The sequence below is a fragment of the Alligator sinensis genome, unplaced genomic scaffold (genome assembly GCF_000455745.1).
Source record: "Alligator sinensis unplaced genomic scaffold, ASM45574v1 scaffold511_1, whole genome shotgun sequence".
Classification (NCBI taxonomy): domain Eukaryota; kingdom Metazoa; phylum Chordata; order Crocodylia; family Alligatoridae; genus Alligator; species Alligator sinensis.
The window spans coordinates 135282-154240 of record NW_005842114.1 but is presented as its reverse complement, the minus strand read 5'-3'; the positions used below and the strand labels follow the sequence as shown (position 1 = coordinate 154240).

General features: G+C 46.9%; 1 protein-coding gene and 1 long non-coding RNA gene across 4 annotated transcripts in view; one reads left to right on the top strand and one right to left on the bottom strand.

Moving 5' to 3' along the window:
- TP53INP2 (tumor protein p53 inducible nuclear protein 2) overlaps positions 1-1240 on the bottom strand; it is a 59640-nt gene extending 58400 nt beyond the window's left edge. For all 3 annotated transcript variants that reach the window (XM_025205400.1, XM_025205398.1, XM_025205399.1), the window contains exon 1: positions 847-1240. The gene's annotated coding sequence lies outside the window, so the exon portion shown is untranslated. The remainder of the gene's footprint in view (positions 1-846) is intronic.
- A 5-nt stretch (positions 1241-1245) lies between these two features.
- Positions 1246-18959, top strand: part of LOC112550452 — a 73224-nt gene continuing 55510 nt past the window's right edge. Inside the window, exon 1 of the long non-coding RNA XR_003094314.1 lies at positions 1246-1885. This is a non-coding gene — a long non-coding RNA (uncharacterized LOC112550452). The remainder of the gene's footprint in view (positions 1886-18959) is intronic.

Genomic DNA, 18959 nt, shown 5'->3' with positions numbered 1-18959 from the left:
TTCTCTCCCCCCGATCCCGTCCCAGCGCAGCCGACCCGCGGTGGGGCGGCGGAGGGAACGAGCCAGGCACAAACTTGGCCTCCTTGGTGCGCGGTCCGCGCCGCCCCAGAGCTGGAGCCGCAGCTAGCTCCGCTCCCCGCCGCGCGCCTGGGCCGACCTGGAGGCGCTTCGCCTCCTCCCGGGCAGGGGCAGTTACCCCGGGGCCCCGCAGCGCTGCGCCGGTCAGCGACAGTGGAGACAAAGGCAGCTGGAGCGGGGGCCAGAAGCTGGCCCGGGGCCTCGCTGCTGGGTCTTTTGTTTCCCAGCTGGGCCGAGGCAATCGCTGCTTATGCAACAAGCAATCTGCTCCCGCCGACCTGCCTTGGCATCCCCCCGCCCCCGCCCGGCGAGCCGAGCCGAGCCGAGCCGAGGGAGGTTCCTGCGCATTGGAGACAGACGGGTCCCGAGCGCCTTCGCTGCTCCGGCCCGAGACCGCGGCTTGTAGCAACAAAAGACCAACCTCCCCCTCTTTGTCCTCATGTCTCCCGGCCTCGGCCACGAGCCCGTTCCTTCTGCTGTCCCATCCGGCCGCTGGGCACGGCTTGGAGCACAATGCACACCGCGTACGAAGCACAAAGAGCGGTCCCTCGCCGCACGCAGCGCGAGAAATACAGAGACCTGAAACCACCCGGCCCGGACACAGGGGTGGCCTTGAAATGCGAGGACAGGCGCAGATCGCAAGGGGCTCGGCGGTCCACAGAGATGGTGGCTCAGGGAATGGGCCACCGCACAAAGGGGCTCGGTGATCAGTGCAAGCTTGACTTCCCAGCCCGCCTCCGCGCCCTGTCCGGAGAGGACGACACTTACCTTGCCTTTAATGTCATCGGTTGTTTTGTAAACAACAAGACCACAGGAAAACCCACAAGATTAAGTATCTGAAAGCACCGGCTTTAGGCAGAGTCTGTGAGGTAGTTTTAATTGAAATCAACAAGCGACCGGGTCAACGAAAAATCCAAGAGACAAGAAAAGGATGAGGGAGGCGGCGGTGCTGCTGGGGTCTCTGCTCTTCTCAGAAGAGATACACCATTGCCAGGGCGGGCGGTGACAGCTGCTGGGTCCGGACCCTCCCCGGCCTGCAGAGCTGCTATTCTTATTTTCCTGTTATTGCTGCTCCCCCAGCTGAGCTCAGCTCAGAAATTAGAACGTTCAAACAGCTGATTGTGACGTCACAAAGGGGCCCGCCCGCCGCCGGAGTAACAGCTGCCGCTGGGGTCTGCGGTGCTGCACGTGAATGCCGGCCCCGTGTGGAGCTGCGGAGAGGCCGCGGCGGGTTGCCGATCGCCGGGTGCGGTGCCAATAGACAGCCTTTAGTCCCGGAGTGAGCGAGGAGCCTACTGCCCCCACCGTCCCCGGCTGTGTATGATCGTATTTCCCCTCCTCATTCGCCGAAGATTTTCAATGAGAAGGAGCGTCCTAGCGCCACGCTCGTTCAGTCCCTGCATGCTAGACAGCATCCGAGCCCCGATCTAACCCCCATGTCTCTCCCTAGACGCCCCTCTTTTTCTCTGAGTGCTCCTGCGGCAGGCAGTGCTCTCGGTCTGCTCTTTCACACCCTAACTGGGGCTAATGATATGCCAGCGTTTGTCTTGAAGCTTGCTTTCCTGTTTGTGAGGTACTTCGCCATCCTGCCAGGAGAGGTGCTGGAGAAGCACAAGCACAGTGCAAGGGCCTGCTGAGGAGAGCTGCAGTCCATGAACACATGTCTTCTTGTCTCTGTAGCAACAGGACTTGCTAGCCCACCCCTATCCGTGCCATCTAATAATGAGTCCAGTGGGAAAAGGCTGCTGTGCTTTGGAAGCCCACGACAACCTCCTGGCTGGGAAGACTGAATTCTAAAGCATCTGAGGTCAGTCAGGTTCACTTGTGCCTTCCTGCACAGCCACTGTTTACAAAGAGTGAAGTAAGGGGAGAGGGGAAGACAGTGATGGTAAATGGGGGAAAGGAGACCAGTGAGTTAAGAAAAAATGAGTGGAAAAGGAGCAGCGAAGAGGAGATAGTCCCCTTCCTGCTGGATGTACTGTCTCTATCAGTGACAGGCAAAGCATAGTACTAGCAAAGGAAACCAGTTGGGGAGTCAGGACATGGCTGGAGTGATAAGATGGTCTCAGCTAGCCTGACTGAAAGCTAAAGGTAGTGGTTGATAGGAAGGAAAGAGAACAGGAGGGACAATATTGTGAGGATTTTTGGAGCTCAGCAGCTTCGTGCACAAATTCACTTCCCTGCTCTGTGTCTCAGTTTTCCTATCATTAAAATGTGGATAGTAATATTGTGCCTTTCAGGAAAATATGCTTTAGTTGAATACAAGTTACTGGGCTCAGTGCAGGAGTAATTGAATAGACCCCTCTGACCTGTGTTACGTGGGAACCATGATCTAATGGCTTATTCTTGCCTTAAAAGTCTATGAATTCTTGGGAAGGGCTTTGAGCACTCCAGATGAACCAGGTAAAGTACCTCCTGAACCCCATGCCCTGTCTCAATCCCTATAGCTCAGGCTTTGGTTCTCTTGCTCCATATATTTGATGGTACCTGAATCTACTTTGCTGGCAACAGTGCTTGGCCAAAGGATGTTATTTCATTTATCCCAAGCACTTTGCATGTTGGAGAAAGACAGGGAAGCAATGTATCTGTATGGAGTGACTATGAAAACAGTCTTGTTAGTGACACTATTTCAGTCAGAGTCAACAGAGTAGAGCCAGGGCTAATGTACTGTCTTTCCTTCCCATTTGTGAGTTCCTAGGTAATGGGGCCAAATTAGCCCTAATTGCATCTTACTGAATTTATTGTCATAACTGAAATATTATTTAGACTCCAGGTACCTTCTGATCAAAGAATCTTGCATCAGTGTAAAACACATCGATTAAACACAACAGCCACATGGGATATTAACCCCCACAGAATTGAGATGTAAACTGCCCAGAGGGGTAATGTTGAAAATCAAATGCCCATCAATTTTGGAAGCCACACTTGAAATGCTGAGAGTGTGATTGTCTGAGGTGCTGTGCAACTACAGCTTCTACTGCCATGAATTGTAGTGGTGAGTGCTGAGCACCTCATGATGGGCAGGCGGACATGCGTACAAAGATTAAGGAAGCCAACATACAAGTCTTTGGTTTAGACTAACACTTCTTCAGCAACAGCAGCATTATAGATTACAGTCATGACCTACTGAAACCCTCTCCAATCTCTAGTTTAGATTACAATGCAAGATGGTTTTGCTTTGGCTATTTTTATAAGGAATTATAGCAGATTGATGTATCCCTTTATGAGAGAACAGTCAGCCATGTTGAGAGAGCCCAGCTGTAGGGCATTTGACTGGGAAGGGAGTGTCCTGCTAAGAGTTTTAACAAGCTCCCAGAAGAGCAAGCAATGGAGGAGGAAGCAAGTTGTGAGTAGAGTGGTGGGGAGGGGGGGCAAGTAGCATTGGGGCCAGATCCAAAGGGTTCTTGTCCTGCTGCCTGGGATAGGGTGTAAGGGCTTGTTTTTGTTTGTTGCTTAAAGAGCGTGTTTTATTTGGGAGAGCTGGCTGAGCAGCTCCTCAGGGAACCAAACATGCCTGCAGAAGCCAGCAGGGTAGGCATTCTGCTTACGGGAGTAGTATTTATTTTAAGGCAGTGTTCTCCAACCTTTTTAAGTACGAGTTCACTTTTTGAATTAAAGTCCAACCCGGGATCTACTGTGTGCCACCCCCCACCCAGCAGGTCAGTCTGTGAGGGAGGGAAGGTATAGGCGGGGCAGATTGAGGCCCCTGTGGTGAGGGAGGGAGTGGGCCAGAGGCAGGGGCAGGGGGCTGGGTGGTGGGAAGATCAGAGCCTGGGCAGCTCTTTCAGGTGCGCAAGGGTCTCCTGCTGCTGCACGCAGCCTTATGGAGGCCTGGGGGACGCATGCTTCCCCCAATCTGTGCGCGGGGTGGAGGTGGCTGCCGCTGCATGCTGGGCTGTGCACCCCAAGCCCCACTGCAGCTGCCCTGGGAACGGTGCAACGCCATGTGTGTCCCACCACCGGGCAGACAAGGGGGTGCGGCTCAGCGTCACGCTGCTCTTGGAGTAGCTACAGCTGGGCTGCCTCCACCCTACACACAGATTGGGGTGGGGGCATGTAGCCCCTGGACCTCCACTGAGGTGCATGCAGCGGCAGGAGTTGTCCCCCCCGCCCATGTGCCTGGATGAGCTGCCCGGGCTCCAAACGTCCCACCACCCAGCCCGGCTGGGGCCCCACTCCCCCAGTGGTAGGGGTACAGCAGGGGATCATCCCAATCCCCTGACCTGGTCCTAGCAGCAGACTGAGATCAACTGTCAGAGGCTTTGTGATCAACCAGAGATGCACTGGAAAACAACAAGAAAATCATGGATGTCTTAGCACAGGGCTGCCCAACTCTCAGGATCTCAGTTTTTCTCCCAGGTAGTTTATACTTTCTGTGCCAACAGGCCATATACTCACAAGTTGTGGGTTCCCAGTCACCACCCAGCTTTCCTTCTGTTGTTCTGCTTCCTTCCTTGTTCCAAGGGGCAGGGCAGCACAGCCCATGGAGGCTTGGGAAGTCTGCACAGCCTGCATGAAATATGGGTCAGGGGACCTGTTGCCCACACATTGTGTAGCTTGAAGCGTGCAGTCCCTGGTCATTCGGAAATTGTATTGCTGAGGGTACTTTCATATCATCGGAGGATGCTGAGGCTCTTGCTGGGTCTGTGGGTGTGTGTAGCCATGGTTCTAATTCTAGGATCAGGGTCTTAAATCATGTCTAGGTTGTATGGGTAGCAGCACCTGGGTTTGTTTTAATCTAGGTAGCATGGGTTGTAATATCAGTGAAGATGTCATGGTAGAGATGTAAGTGAGGCTTGTATAAGCCTGCATATACATGAGCTGTGAACCTGCTCTGAATACCATGTTGCTGGGTGCCCCACAGCCATCATATCAAGATGTTGGGTAGCCCTATATGTTCAGGGGCCTGACTGCTCACTGGTATGAATATAAGATTTGCGGTTACTTCCCCAGGTTATCCCACTGGAACTGATGGGACTCCTTGAGTAAGTAACTGCTCACTTTTTGTGAGGAAGGGATTCACAATCTGGCTTTGGGTGGCCCTGAGAATATAGGCCCAAAAATGGAACAGGACCAAGGCTTTCCATCAGCCTTGCCTATATTCATGGTAAAATTGGGAAACTGCAGCCTCGATAACCCAATGGTCTGGTGGCTAGGAAACTGGTCCCAAGCCAGGACCCAGAGAGTAATAATAGATGAAACTGAGTCACCATGGTGCTTGGTGACCAATGGCATCCCTCAAGGTTCAGTACTTGGACTGGTGCTTTTTAACGTATTCATTAATGATTTGGATTTGGGTGTTAAAAGTGGACTGGCAATGTTTGCAGATGACACCAAATTAAGGGTGACTGTGGTCACGCTGGAGGATAGGCTGGGGATACAGGTTGTCTTGGACAGGTTCACAAGGTGGACAGATCAAAACCTGATGATGTTCAACACGGGAAGTGTAAAGTGCGCCACCTGGAGAGAAATAACCTGCAATATACCAGTGCTACGCTTACTAGCACCACAACTGAAAGAGACCTGGGGATTTTGATAGACCATAGAATGAACATGAGCCACCAATGCAATGCTGTAGCTGACGAAGCAAACAAAAACACTTAGCATGCCTCTACCGATGGACCTCAGATGACTAAGGATATCATCCCGCTTTACTTGGCTTTAGGGAAGCCACAGCTGGAGTACTGTGTCCGGTTCTGGGCGCCACACTTCAGGAAGGATGTGGAGAGGCTTGAGAAGGTCCAAAGAAGGGCTCTGCATATGGTTAGAGGTATAGAGAGCAGGCCATATGATGAGGGCTGAGAGACATGGGTCTGTTCAGCCTGGAGAAGAGAAGACGCAGAGGGGATTTGATGGCAGCCTGTAAGTATATAAGGGGCGCACATCAGGGACTGGAAGGGTGTCTGTTCACCAGGGCTCCCCAGGGGGAGACTAGGACTAATGGTCATACATTGCTAGAAGACCGCTTTAGATTAGACATGAGGAAAAACTTCTTTAGACTCCCCCCCCCCCCGAGGTGGTACCTACTCTGGATATCTTTAAAAAATGTCTGGACACGCACATTGCTGGGGTCATCTGACCCCAGCAGTCTTTCCTGCCCAACTGAACATAATGATCTTGAGGTCCCTTCCAGCCCCTAACATCTATGAATCTATGAAACAGCTTTGAATTTTAGAGTTCAAAATCTTAATTTTACTGCAGCCTACTCAAAGGATTATATACATGATATGTACTATTCAGCAGAATTAGAAGTAGCCAGTAATATTATTTAATGAAAAAATATGCAGCATACATAGACAACAATTAATAGACTGCATACAAAACTATCTAATACAAATGTCATAAATAAAGAAAATGAAATTAACTATAGCCCTCCTCCTCTTGCTCACCAGGAGATATATTTACTGCACGCCCACAATTCCATCTTGTAAAGTGCTTTTTGTGATGGGGTCTTGAATCACCCAGTGTTTGTGTCCAGAAAGCCTGTTATCATTACATCGTTCATGCTGTCCAGGGGGCTTGTTAGAGGAAAATTGGCTCCTTTATTTTCCTGTCTTATTGTTCAGGCCAATCTATAATTTAGGAAAGGGATGTTATCACTGGTTTTTAAAGCTGAAAGAAATTGAGAACACAGATTAAAAGACTTGCCTTATGTCACGGAGGAATTCTGTGGCAGAGCATGGAATAGAATTTCTGACTCATGGTCGTGTGTTTTAACCACAACTTTGTCCTTCTGCCCTTATAAGGAGGCCACATAACGATATGAACATTCATCGTGATCACTGAATTAAGTTTCGAGTAAAAAAAACAACCCAAAACATAAATTGGCCGCTCCTTTCTCAGAGAATTTAGCTTTAACAAAGCAAACAAATGAGACCCACTCATGCAGAGTCTGTATTTTGTTAGCTAACCTATAACAGTATCATTCTTATCAGAGGGTCTGTACATATGGGGTATTAACACTGGTGAATCTGTATGGATTTTGTACATTGATATATGTTACTCTGAGATTCAGAGTGGATATATGGCCTTTTATCCCTGGGGTAACTCCTGCAGCAGTTTTCTTATAATGCCTTGGCACAAGTTGTCAAGAGAGCAGGTAGTAGACAACTTGAACAAACAGCTAACCTAGAATAACTGTGAACACACAACACAAACACTGGGGACTTCACCCCTGTTTTTTTTCAGGAAATGCCAGACCAGATTTTGTGTAGAGATTTATGTTGTGCACCTGCTCTTTTTTAACACTGGAGCAAAGGCAATTTACACTGGTGAATATATGTGTCCACACTCTCAGACTTGCCTTGCTCAGACTCTCATTTTGCCTTGCTCTGAGCTTCATTACTGTGTGCATAATGGACTGTTGGTCTTATTCTTGTTTGTGAGGAGTTTCTGCCTGACTGGAACTTTTGATAGCAGATGCAGTGAGAAGCCAAAGGCTTCATAAACCAAAAACACTGATCTCCCCACCCAGTTTAGTCCAGTGGGTTACAGTACAGGCATACTGCCACGGCTGTGGGATACTCTCTTTGATGCTGTTCATGTTGTATTTGCTGTATGGACAAACGGATGACTTTGCTTCCTAATCCTGTCCGTGAAGCAACTTCCATGACCACAGAACATTCTCACTTATTAACATCCTCTCTTAGCCCTAAAGAAAGGAAAGGATGTGTTCCCCAACTCATGTCTTAGTCCTGGCCTGTATAAGACTCATAGCAGTTAAACCTACAACACTGAACCTGTTGAAGCTCTCTGTGATAAAGCCTCTTGAGTGTGACTGACGAAGGAAATCCAGAAGTCCTGTTGCACAGTTCAGCATCATCTCAAGTAAAACAGAGCTGGTTGACAAGAAAAAGTGTAAAATAATCAGAATAGTGAAAGGTTACTTTTTCTGTTGTTCTCAGCTCTCTGCTCAGTCTTTCTCCACTCCAGTCATCCTGTGGTAGCAACTGCTTCCTCCTGCTTGTGTTTCATTCCTGGCATCCTGATCTGGACTCCTGTCATTCCCTTTACTATGAAAACTGAGTGCTTTGTACAACAGTTATATACTGGACTTCATTGTCTGGAAGGTGCCTTTGCTTATCTCTTATACAACTAGTGGTTAACCTTCAGTGTCTGGACTCCCCATGGTAACACAGGTGGGTTTTATTTGCTGCACTAAAACTTGTTCCAGGAGAGGAGGGTAAATACAGAATGATTTCTATGTAAACAATGGCAGTAGAAGAGAAGGAAGGGTTAGGAATCTGAACACATAGGTGCAGATAAAACCAGTTTGAGCAGAATATAGCAGACTGAATAGGCCTTTGTAACCTACAGTCATTACTCAAACACTGATACTTCCCTCAGCTTGCAATGTGATAGGGTTGCAAAATTATGGTTTGAGAAAATGCCAATTTGTCACCACTCGTCTCTCTCATATTAATAAATGATCTCTTCCCCCATGAACTCTTCTCCCATGCTTTATGATCCAGAAATCATGATGTCCTCACTTAAATGCAGCTTGTTGTGATGTGAAGCATAGCAATCTGTTAGGCATTTTGGGAGAGCGCTGCAAGGGGAAACTGACCAAGGACAGTGGGACACATGTTTAATCTTCTGAGAAATACTACAGGCTCATCAATGGCCATGCATTTTAAAGTCTTCTATAAAAATGTCCCAAACATGGTGGTTGGAGTGCAATTTAATTCCCTTGGAAGCATGAAGGGTTGAGTTGCTGTTATTGGAAATGGAGCAATGGGGCCCAAGCATCTAGCTCCAAGTCATCTTGAGGAATGACAATTCCAGTGCTACTGTTGTGAACACTAGAAAGGCCCAGTGAAGAAAGGGATGATCACAGAGCCCTGGAATTGTCATTCCTCAAGATATGACTTGAAGGTATTGCCTTTCCTCAACCTCCAATCTGTCATGTGTACTGCTGTGTCTCTCTTTGAGCAACAGAAGGTGGATGGAAGAAAGTGAAGTTCAGGTTTGGACTTTCAGAGAAGCCATGCAGCTTTTAGCTAGAGCAAGGATTGTTTGTATCGGTTCACAGAAGAGGGAACATGAGAAAATTTGCCTGTGTTGTGTCAATAACAAGTAGCAGAGTGGAATTGAGCCCTATGCGTCCTGCTTCTCAGTCCTGTGCCCAAGCTTCCAAACAATGTTGTCTTCATTAAATGAGATTGGGAGGAAAGGGAAGTGGTGAAGCCAGAGCTGCTTCTTGCTCTTCATTTTATCTTATCATGATCTGTTTGAGCTTCTATGTTATTTTTAAATAACATTTCTAAAGCAAGCAACAGTTCACATTGTTAGTCTCCTTTGAAAAAATGTCCAACCAAATTTATAATTTTTATTTTTTTTTTGCAGAAATTCACCAAATCTGACAAAAATCAACAAAACATTTTGGTCAATCCAAATCTATAACTTTGGGTGAAAAATGTTCCAGCCCAAATATTATTGCCCTTTGAGTGTAGGGATTTTCTTATGGTTGATTTGTTTATATGTATAGAGCAAGTCTTGGTACCAGCCTGCTGATACCTAATTTCTGCCCTGGCTGAGAGTACTTGGCTAGGACGACTGCTGTAGGAGATAGAGACTGTATCAGGTAAATGGACCCTGTTCAATAGCCAATTCTGTCCTTAGTTTCCTGCAGGCACTTCCTTCTGATCCAGGAGGGACCAGCGGGAGGTCAGAGCAGAGTTTGTGTGTCAGGGCAAAATGTGATACATGATTATCCAATAACAATAACAGGGCACTGAAGAATTGGGACCTTTGACAACCTCTCCTTGCTTCCAACTGGAACGGACTTTTCTTCCCTGGAGGGAAAGGGCTTCCATTTTCTGAACTGACTTTCCCTATCCAGAATCTCCTTTATTTTGAACTGCTTTTGAGCACATCTGCTGACAAAGGCCCAGATTTGGGCAGGCTACAGAGAGCATATTAAAGCTGTACTGAGTTTTAGATGGCCCTTCTCTGATGCAGGGTGACTCCCTGAAATGCATTATCGCTTGTAGTCAAGATAATTCAGCAGTTTGAGCCCATTTGTGGGTTGTGCTTTGGGTGTGAGCACAATGTTCAAAGCAAAGCCCATGAAGTATAGATTGAAAATGGCATCTCATCAGGATTTGGATGAATTATGTTGTTAAAAGGCACAAAAACCTCATTTAAATTATGCTTCATAGCTGTGTTGAGAGAAGGAGCATGAGTCAGTAGTCAAAAGCAGTGTGACTTAGCAAGGAGAGCTCAGGATGGGGTTTTATCTTGCATGACTTTGACCTTGCTCCAAACACTTAGCTGCTTCTTCCCTCGGTTTCTACATCTGAGGAAAGCTGGATCACAATACATCTCTGCCTTTATTAAGTATGTTATGATCCATGAAAGAAAAGCACTGAATAACTGCTAGACATTATAACTACTTGTGCTTGAAACTTAGTAAAGTAATATTTGCTTCTTTTCATTGTCATGACAAAGGCACCCTTACTGTATGAACTGGTTTTGAAGACAGTGCCTATCTCCCTCTGTCTCTGTAGCAGTCTCTGGATGGCTTTAAAAGTTACAGCTGCCACAAGGGCACCCAGCAAAAACAAGATTTTTAGTGCTATGAAAAATGACAGAGTCCAGGTCTAGTGATGAAAAGGACCTGTGCACTGTGTTTGGCAATTGTTACCAGGATAAAACCTAAACAGATAAGATGCTGTATCTTAGCTAGGGTGGAAAGAATCAGGCCTATTACATCATCGGCTATCATCTTCAGGGTTGTTTTGTACTGCTGCCCATCTCTGCTCCTCTATGGGCATGTCTACATGAGACGCTAACAGCGCAGTAGACTAATTCTACTGTATGTTAGCGAGTCATGTAAAAAACATTAGTCTAAGACTTAGTCTACTGCACATTAGCATCACTTAAAAAGCATGCACTGGCACTAACGTGCAGTAGCACCGATTACAACACATTAAGTTTTTCAGTGTAATTACAGCAACTTAATACACTGTAATTATGTGGCATGTAGACATGCTCCATGTTAACTAGGTCGACTTACAAAGGGTACTAATGAGCATGGTGGAGTTCCTGGCGCTCTTCCCATTTTTTTTAGCTTAAAGGAAATTCTGGGTAGGATTTGTGCTCAGTTGGGGGAAGGGAACAGTGATGTTCTTGGTGTGACGGAAACTTTTGTGCTAAAAGAAGGCTCTGCAGCATTCCTGAAAGCTGGTCAGCTTTTGGATTAGTTGGATTTTCTCTAGAAACGTGTTCAATAGCCAGGTCCCTTCAACAGAGAATGCCTGAGCTACAGCTCTTGCTCCCCATGTTTTGTGATTTGCACTGTCCTAGAGGGATCCATCTCTCTCCCTAGGTGTGCAGCACCCCTTGATAGAGACCCTACCATTTCCATCATGATCCTGTCTTTGTCAAAGACTAGTTGGCAAATTTTGGCATTCCCAAAAGGTGATTGAGAATTGTATCTTGGAGTCAGCATTAGTCCTGGGAAACTTAATGTGTCTTTAAAAGGGGATTTACCTCTGCTCAGGGTGATACAGGTCAACAAAAGTTCAAGGGCAGCTTTCCCTTCTGTATCAGAGGCTCAGAGATTGGATTGCATTACACCAGGAGCCTAATGTGAGTGACAGGCATTTTAAAGCTGTGGTTGGAGGCCTGATGATTGCTGCTTGTGTGAAAGGAATGCTGGCACTTTTGGTTGCAGTGGATGTTTTAGGATCAGCTCCTTAGGTTTGAATAGGATCTTGTTCACAGGAGTAACTCCACTGAAATCAATGGATTCTAGCTAGGGCAAAGGACTGTGTCCTTTGTTTCACTGCTTCACTGGGCAAGAGAGGAAAAGAATCCTGACCGATAAGGAAAATGCAGCTCAGTGACAAGCTGCAAACAATCTATTTCTTTGCATTATCCATCCAATTCTGCATGTGCCTTCAGGGATTGCTGTGCTGTCCCTGCCCCCCTCCCCCCCCCCTGCCCCCCAGCTGTTTGTCTGGGAGCACTGGATTTAAATGAGCATCCCCCCAACCTTTATTTCCAATTCTCTTTTAAAATTTAATTCCAGTTAAACTTGGGCATAACATAATAGCAGCTCTACAAAGAACACAGCCATAATGAACAATGCTTGCTGGGTTACAGTCAGTGTGAGGCAGTGCCTGAGTGCTGTACTAGTTCTTGTCCTTTTAACATAGTCCCATCAATATGCCTAATTTGACTTTAAAACACTTGTGTACTAAGTGGGGAGGCATCTCCTCCATTCAAGTATAAGAACAATTAGGAACAAATAGGTCAAGCTTATGTTTTCTGTTCAGCATTTGGGGTACCTTTCCCTATACTGACCTCATCGCTCCTGATTTGCATGTCCCAGTACTGGTGGATCTGCAGCAGTCACAGAACTAGAGATGCTTAACATCTTCAGTATCACCATTGATCCAGAGGGATGCACAAGGGCTTTTCAGGTAGTATTAGGGGATGGGAGTTTGTACCTCTTCTCCATCTTCTCTAAGTAGCACAAGCTAATTATTTTCATTGTTTTTGCATCTTATTAAAAACTGGGATCTCCATGTATTCACTGCTGTATCTTACTATGCAGGGAGATGGGTCCTTTTCGGAGGAAAGAGTCTTTTTTTTTAATGGATTATCAGCACTGTCTTTTGCAGCACCTAGATTTTCCATGAAGGTCTCCCTTCTAAATCTGATTTGGCCCAGCTCTCTTGGCTGATGGGATCCCACAGTGGGGAGAAGACAGGCAGCCCTCTTTCATGGGGATTTTGGTACTGTAAAGCAAACCAAAAATTTCAGACTTCTCCCTGACAGGGTGGAATCCTGGCCCTAGGATGGTATCTCTGAGTACAGCTGCAACCCCCCAGAGAAGGCCCAAGTTTTTTTGGCGGAAGGAAGATTGCATACAGCTGCCTGCACCAAGACCTGTCCCAAACAATGGCTTAAGTTTGTCCCATTAAGTAGGAACTCTTCCCTTTCACAATGGTGAGGCTTTTATTTCCTTTGCAGTTTCAGTGGGAGATGGATGAGTTTGCCCTGCCCGTAGATTTATAATGTTCTTGATTTATTAATACTCTTCATTTATGCTGGGTTACCCAGTCCTGCACCTACAAGCTGTTGTGGGCAGATGCTTGATTGTTAAAATAACTGCCTTTGTGCTTGCGTTTTATTTTCCCTCAGCCCTGGCATATTCTGTAAGGCTAGTTTGACTTCACACCCCATCATTAGTACTGCTCCTCTATTGGCTCCTCAGGTCCTTTTTGAATCAGAAGCCTGGGACTATTGATTGCCAAAATTAACTTTAAAGGCTCATGATTGCCTCTGGTAGCTTTGATTTACTTTATCTCCTTTATGCTTTGGTTTAATGGGGCCTTTATACAAAGGAGAAAAGCAGGAAAAAGCAGGGATCTGTGCATCCCAGAGAGCCTTGAATTAGAAAGACTTCTCTCCTACATGTTTCCCTACCTGCCTAAATCCCTCTGTTCAGAGATCTCTTAAGATGGCTATGGGAATTCCAGGCAACTGACAGGCTGCTAGCTGAGAAGACATAGCATCCTTTTAGCATAGGATCTCATGACTTGGTGCAGAGATTTTTTGATCAGTCATATTGGGTCCAGGTGTTTCAAATTTCCTTTGGGCGGAAAGGTCATGAACACTCTCCAGGATTGGTAACACTGTTCCCATCTGCCCATCACCTCTGAAAAATGAAATCCCTGAGGCAGATTCAGGGTTCTGTGTTGTTGGTTTGCTCAGGGTGAAACCCTGGATCCTTTTAAATGAATAGCAGAAGCTCCCATTGAATGTGATGAGCTGAGATTTGGATGATAGGGACAGGGTCAACTTTTCCAGTGCTGAGTACAACACTGGGCATGAACAAACACTATTGGGGCACTTATTTGGTTCAATGAACTGAGGCCTTAGCCACCCTGAGCTAGTGACTATACAACTAAATCCCTGTAAAACCTTTATCCTGTGCCTTCTGCGAGATGCTGGATGTGAAAGAGCACACCTGTGATCACTGAGGTGGATTTTTGATAATCTGTCCTGATGTTCCCTTGTTTACTTCAAAAGTAGCCCTAGCCTGTATTATGAAGTTGCAATGGTTGCTGGTCTGCTATTTCCATTACCCTGTTATAGTGAGGCTGGCGCACGTGCTATGCTGATAAACAGACTTGCATGTTGGATTGTGTAGGACAAATTGTAGCAAGCTGTGTCTGTGTGCTTGGCTCTTGCTGCTGCCCAGCTGCCATGTCAAGCTGCTCTGATGGAGCCTCCTGGTGACTGACTTTGTCACAATGTGACTGCATATTTGATATGGTCCCAGTATGACTGTATCAAGCACATTGTCTGACTCACAATACAGACCCCTTCTTTGTAACACTGTATGTACTTACGTGATGTGGCAGAACTGCCTTACCCCTTCAATGATCATGCAGAACAGACCTGGGGCTGGCTAGTGATTCTCAGGTTTGGCCAGTAATTTGAAATCTTTAGTCTTAGCCCAAGGTCAGAGAATGAATAGGCTCAAAGACTGAACCCTCTTTTGATCCCATGAGGTTGGAAGGCTGTGGGACATGAAGGGTGGGGTCATGTGGGAGGCAGCTGGTACTGGTGCTGTATGCTGTACATCTCATGAGGAGAAGTAGGAAGGGTCATTCTCCAGGGCTGCCAATCTGGCACCTGCCCAAGGCATCATGTTCATGAACAACAGTCCTGAAAGAACATGCAGGTTTCTTCCTATTCTGATACATGTCAATGGGCTTTGTTAAAGGATGTGCTATTGAAAGTGAGGGGTGAGAGAAACAGACAATCTAGTATAGCAGAAGACAGTTTACTTTAGTCTGGAGTATGCGACAATCTGGACATATGATATCTATTTCCAGCTTTCTCAGTGACCTGATCTGTGTCTTGGGTCTCTTCCTGTCCCTTCGCATCCATTTCCCTGCTGACCTTTGTCTGCTTGGCGTCTTTGCTCTTCAGAACAGGAGCAGGAGCTGTCCCTCTGTGTGTGTGTGCTGCCCAGGACCCAAGGGCATCTAGGCACATTGTAATAAAAAGTTATCTTAATAGCAATAGTCCAGAAAAGGGTAACCAGAAGAATGGGTTTAGGAAGATGGAAAACTAGAGAAGGGATCTCTGGGGATGGAAGAGAACCCAGGGAAAGGGAAGCTCATTTTGCAAGACCTCTCTCTGAATGGTGTCTTTTCCCCCATCATGGTTTCAGCAGGTCAACTGGCACTCTGACCCCAGGTACTTCTGAGTGGCACTGCACTGTGACGCTCACCAGAAAGAGGCAGGTACCTGTTTCTAGTTTGCTGATGTCCTCAAGCCAGCTCTCATAGCATGGCTGCTGGTGAGATGCAGGCTTGTACAGTCCCACTGAGGACTGAAACACAAAAGAACTTCACAGTAAGTCAAGGATCTTGGGGAGCTATTATTGTCCTGGTCTGAGTGGCCTCATCTATCTAGGGGGTAGAGATTTCAATCTTAATCTGCTTGTGTTGAGAAGGCAGGAGTGAATCATCTATGATATGCAGTGTGCTCATGCATACCCATTGGTGTGCATGTGTGCACAGGCCCACATGTGTGCCCCTTACTCCTCCACCCACACTTTCTGCACTGAAAAATGTAACACTACAGGACTAAAATTAGCTTTGGAGCATTTGTAATCATGCCAGTGACATTTCTTGGCAGCACTGAAAATACCATAGGGGAGGAAATGCAATGTTAACCCATTCTGCACAGTCAGCCCATGTCCTGAAAGGTAAGTAATGTAAAAACAATGAGATCCTCTGTACACAGGGACCAAGTAGAGTAGAGGAGTGGACACTGGGCTGGGACTCTGGAGATGTGGGTTTTGTTCCTGGCCATCTCAGTGACTTGTTGTGTGACCTTGTATAAGTTACTTAGGGTTGGCCATGTCATGCATGTGCTTATTCAGGGGGAAACCAGAGTCCTTTTACTGCCTTGTAATTGCCAAACATAGTGGCAAGGATGGGAGGGAGAGCAGCTGCTTGGCAATGCAGGTATGTAGGGATTGAGTGGCAGTGGGTGGAACGTTGTCTCCACCTCTTCCCCTGGCCACTCTCCACAGGAGGAGAGTTACTTCTCTTGTTATGGGGGTGGCAAAGCTTTGCAGTGCCCATAGCTCAGGGAGGATTACAAGCTATAAGGTGGCTTGTCTTTAGTCTCTGTGGACTAGTTTCCTCATTGCTGAAACAAGGATAACACTTAACGTTTTAAAACTCTTTGAGAAAGACAATGACCAAGTGATATCAGCAGATCTCTTTATCTCTGTACTTCATGCGCCCTCTGTGGAACGGTTTTTCTGAACTAATATTCTGTCAGTCCCTTCCCCTACCACAAAAATGCTGTTTTCTCTTTCGGTCACTGCAAAGAAAAATACTGCCAGCTGCTTTTAGTTCCAACCAGTATCCTGTAGATGGGGTTTCTGAACACACCCTCTGATATTACTGGGAATGGTCCCAGTAAGAGATGAAGGACAGAAATCAGGACAGGTTACATCTTGGAGGATTTCAAATGGGTTAATGGAGGAATGGGGGGAAGAGGTAGGTGGAGTGACTTGGAAAGTGTCTGAAAAATGAGGGGTTTCTCTTCTGGCTCAGAGGTTCAACTCCAGGTCAGGTCAAACTAGAGAAGAATTATCCCCTCTGCTGGGTGTGTGGTGTCCTCTATGAAATGAGTTGATGGTTTTAGGACTTTGTAGCCCAGAGACCTCAGCATGCTTTGGAGTAATGAAGCCTCATCAGTCCCAGTAGGGAGGCTGAACCTGGACTGGACAGTAGGGGCTCAGTTCCCATTCTCCTTTGTAGAACTTGACTGGCTCTGGGTTGAGAGGTGTAACCACTCCAGCTGCTCTGGCAAAACAAGGTTGCAAAGAGAATGGGCATCAGCTCAGGCCTTGTCCCTAGAGCTAAATGTGATTGTCTTCATTGTCTGTATGCAAAGAGCTGTATCTAATTTGAGCTCCTTTGAAGGGGCCAGGGCACTGACTCCCACCCCTGAGGAGTGGGAGTCGCAAATTTTCACTCACACAGAGGAAAATGCAATGCGAGGAGCTACTCAAGGAAGCTTTTAGAATGCAGGGACCAGGCCATACCTACCTGCCTGCGGGTGCACATTAAGCAGCTATTCAGCTGCATGGCTGTTCTCGTGAAGGTCACAGACACATGCCCTTGGATATAGCCTATAAATAGTCCTACCTGTAAACATGGCACTAAAGGGAGACCAAATTAGGGCAAGCTGCTTGCCAGCCTGGCATCCCAGGATGGTGCTGGCCATGACATGCATTCTCCTCAGTCACCTGATGCTCTGATCACATGGTCCCTCTGCGTCTTTGTTTGATGGGGCTGGATTCTGAGTCCCTTAATCAGATGTGACCTGTCGCCTCTGACATACTGGCTGAAGCTGTGAGATTGTTGACCTTGAGATTTGGTCCCCAGGGATTTACTGTGTGGAAGTGTCTGATGTGTTTGTTTAAGGACTGTCCTGGAGTCAGTGTTCCAGGGCAGATTCGGGGAATAGCTGTGGCTGAATTCTAGATACCTAGGAAACGTTTGACCGGCAATTTGACCTGAAGCTAGTTGGGGACTTACCTGCAGTGAATGTAATTTTTAGTGACTGAATAATAATGAAGTAATAATGCATATTGTTAAGCTGCAGGCAGCAGAGCAAGGCATGTGAGGTTACAGGTGAGGAACAGCTGACCCGGCTACACTGGCCTCTGCCTTTTACACATGTATCCTCAGGATTATGTAGTGTAGAACAGAACTGAGGGCCCTGAATCCCTTCTGAAGCGGAATCACAACAGTTCCTCTAGGACAGTGGTGTTCAACCATTTGGGCCCAGGGGCCAGATGAGGGGTTCAGGGCTGGTCCACAGGCCAGATTGGACCCTGTATGCCAGGATCAGGCCCCAGTGCCCTGTGCCACCTCCAACTGCTGGTATTGGACCCTGCACCACCTCTGTCCACAGGATCAGGCATTGGGGCCCCGCGCTGCCCTGCCTGGTCTTGTGTGCTGAGATCAGACTCTGGGGCCCCATGCTGGTCCCATATATCAGGATTGGATCCTGCACCAGCCTGTGCACCTAATTTAACATACAGGGCTATGACAGATGATGCAGCACGTGGATTGGATCTGGCCCATGGGGTTGAGCACCCTGTTCTAGGACGCCTGGATTGGGACATGGTTTGGCCCTGTGAAATTAATTTGTCATCAGCTGTCATGAGGCACTGGTCACAGGTGAGACTGTCATGGGGCACTGATGAGACTGGCTCTGACCACTTCTTCTAGTCTTCTCTGAGCATAACCAGTGAGTTCAGTGTTATTGTGAGTAAGTGGTGACGGTTATTTTGCAGACTGTGTCTGTGAACTCCACTTGTTGCATTAGTTTATTCCCAGCCAAAACATAAGCTCATTTCAGTGATGCAGAATAAATACTGGTACCTAAAGGCAACCTGCCTTGGAAAACAGAGGAGGAGTTGAGTGAATTCTGGTGAATATTATGTCTGTCCTTGTTTTGGATTTACAGAGAAGACAAGATAGAAGGAATGTTTAACAACCTAGTTAGTGTAATATTTCTCTGTGTGTTTATAGTCCTTTCTATCCAAGGCTCTCAAAGCAACCTGCAGACGCACTGAACCCTATGAAAGCCCTATTATATAGGGAAGTAATATTAGTTAACAGATGGGGAAACAGAGAAGGGAAATGACTTGCATAGGTTCACACAGGTTGGTAGCTTAACTGGATCCAGGTAACTCTCCGTGACCTGTTCTAACCACTTGACTATGCTACTTCTAACCCATGGTTTCTGCCAGGACTTCTCATTCCACATATGAAAGCATCCAGTGTTTCACAAGCACACAATTCCTGGTTGGTATGCACTGT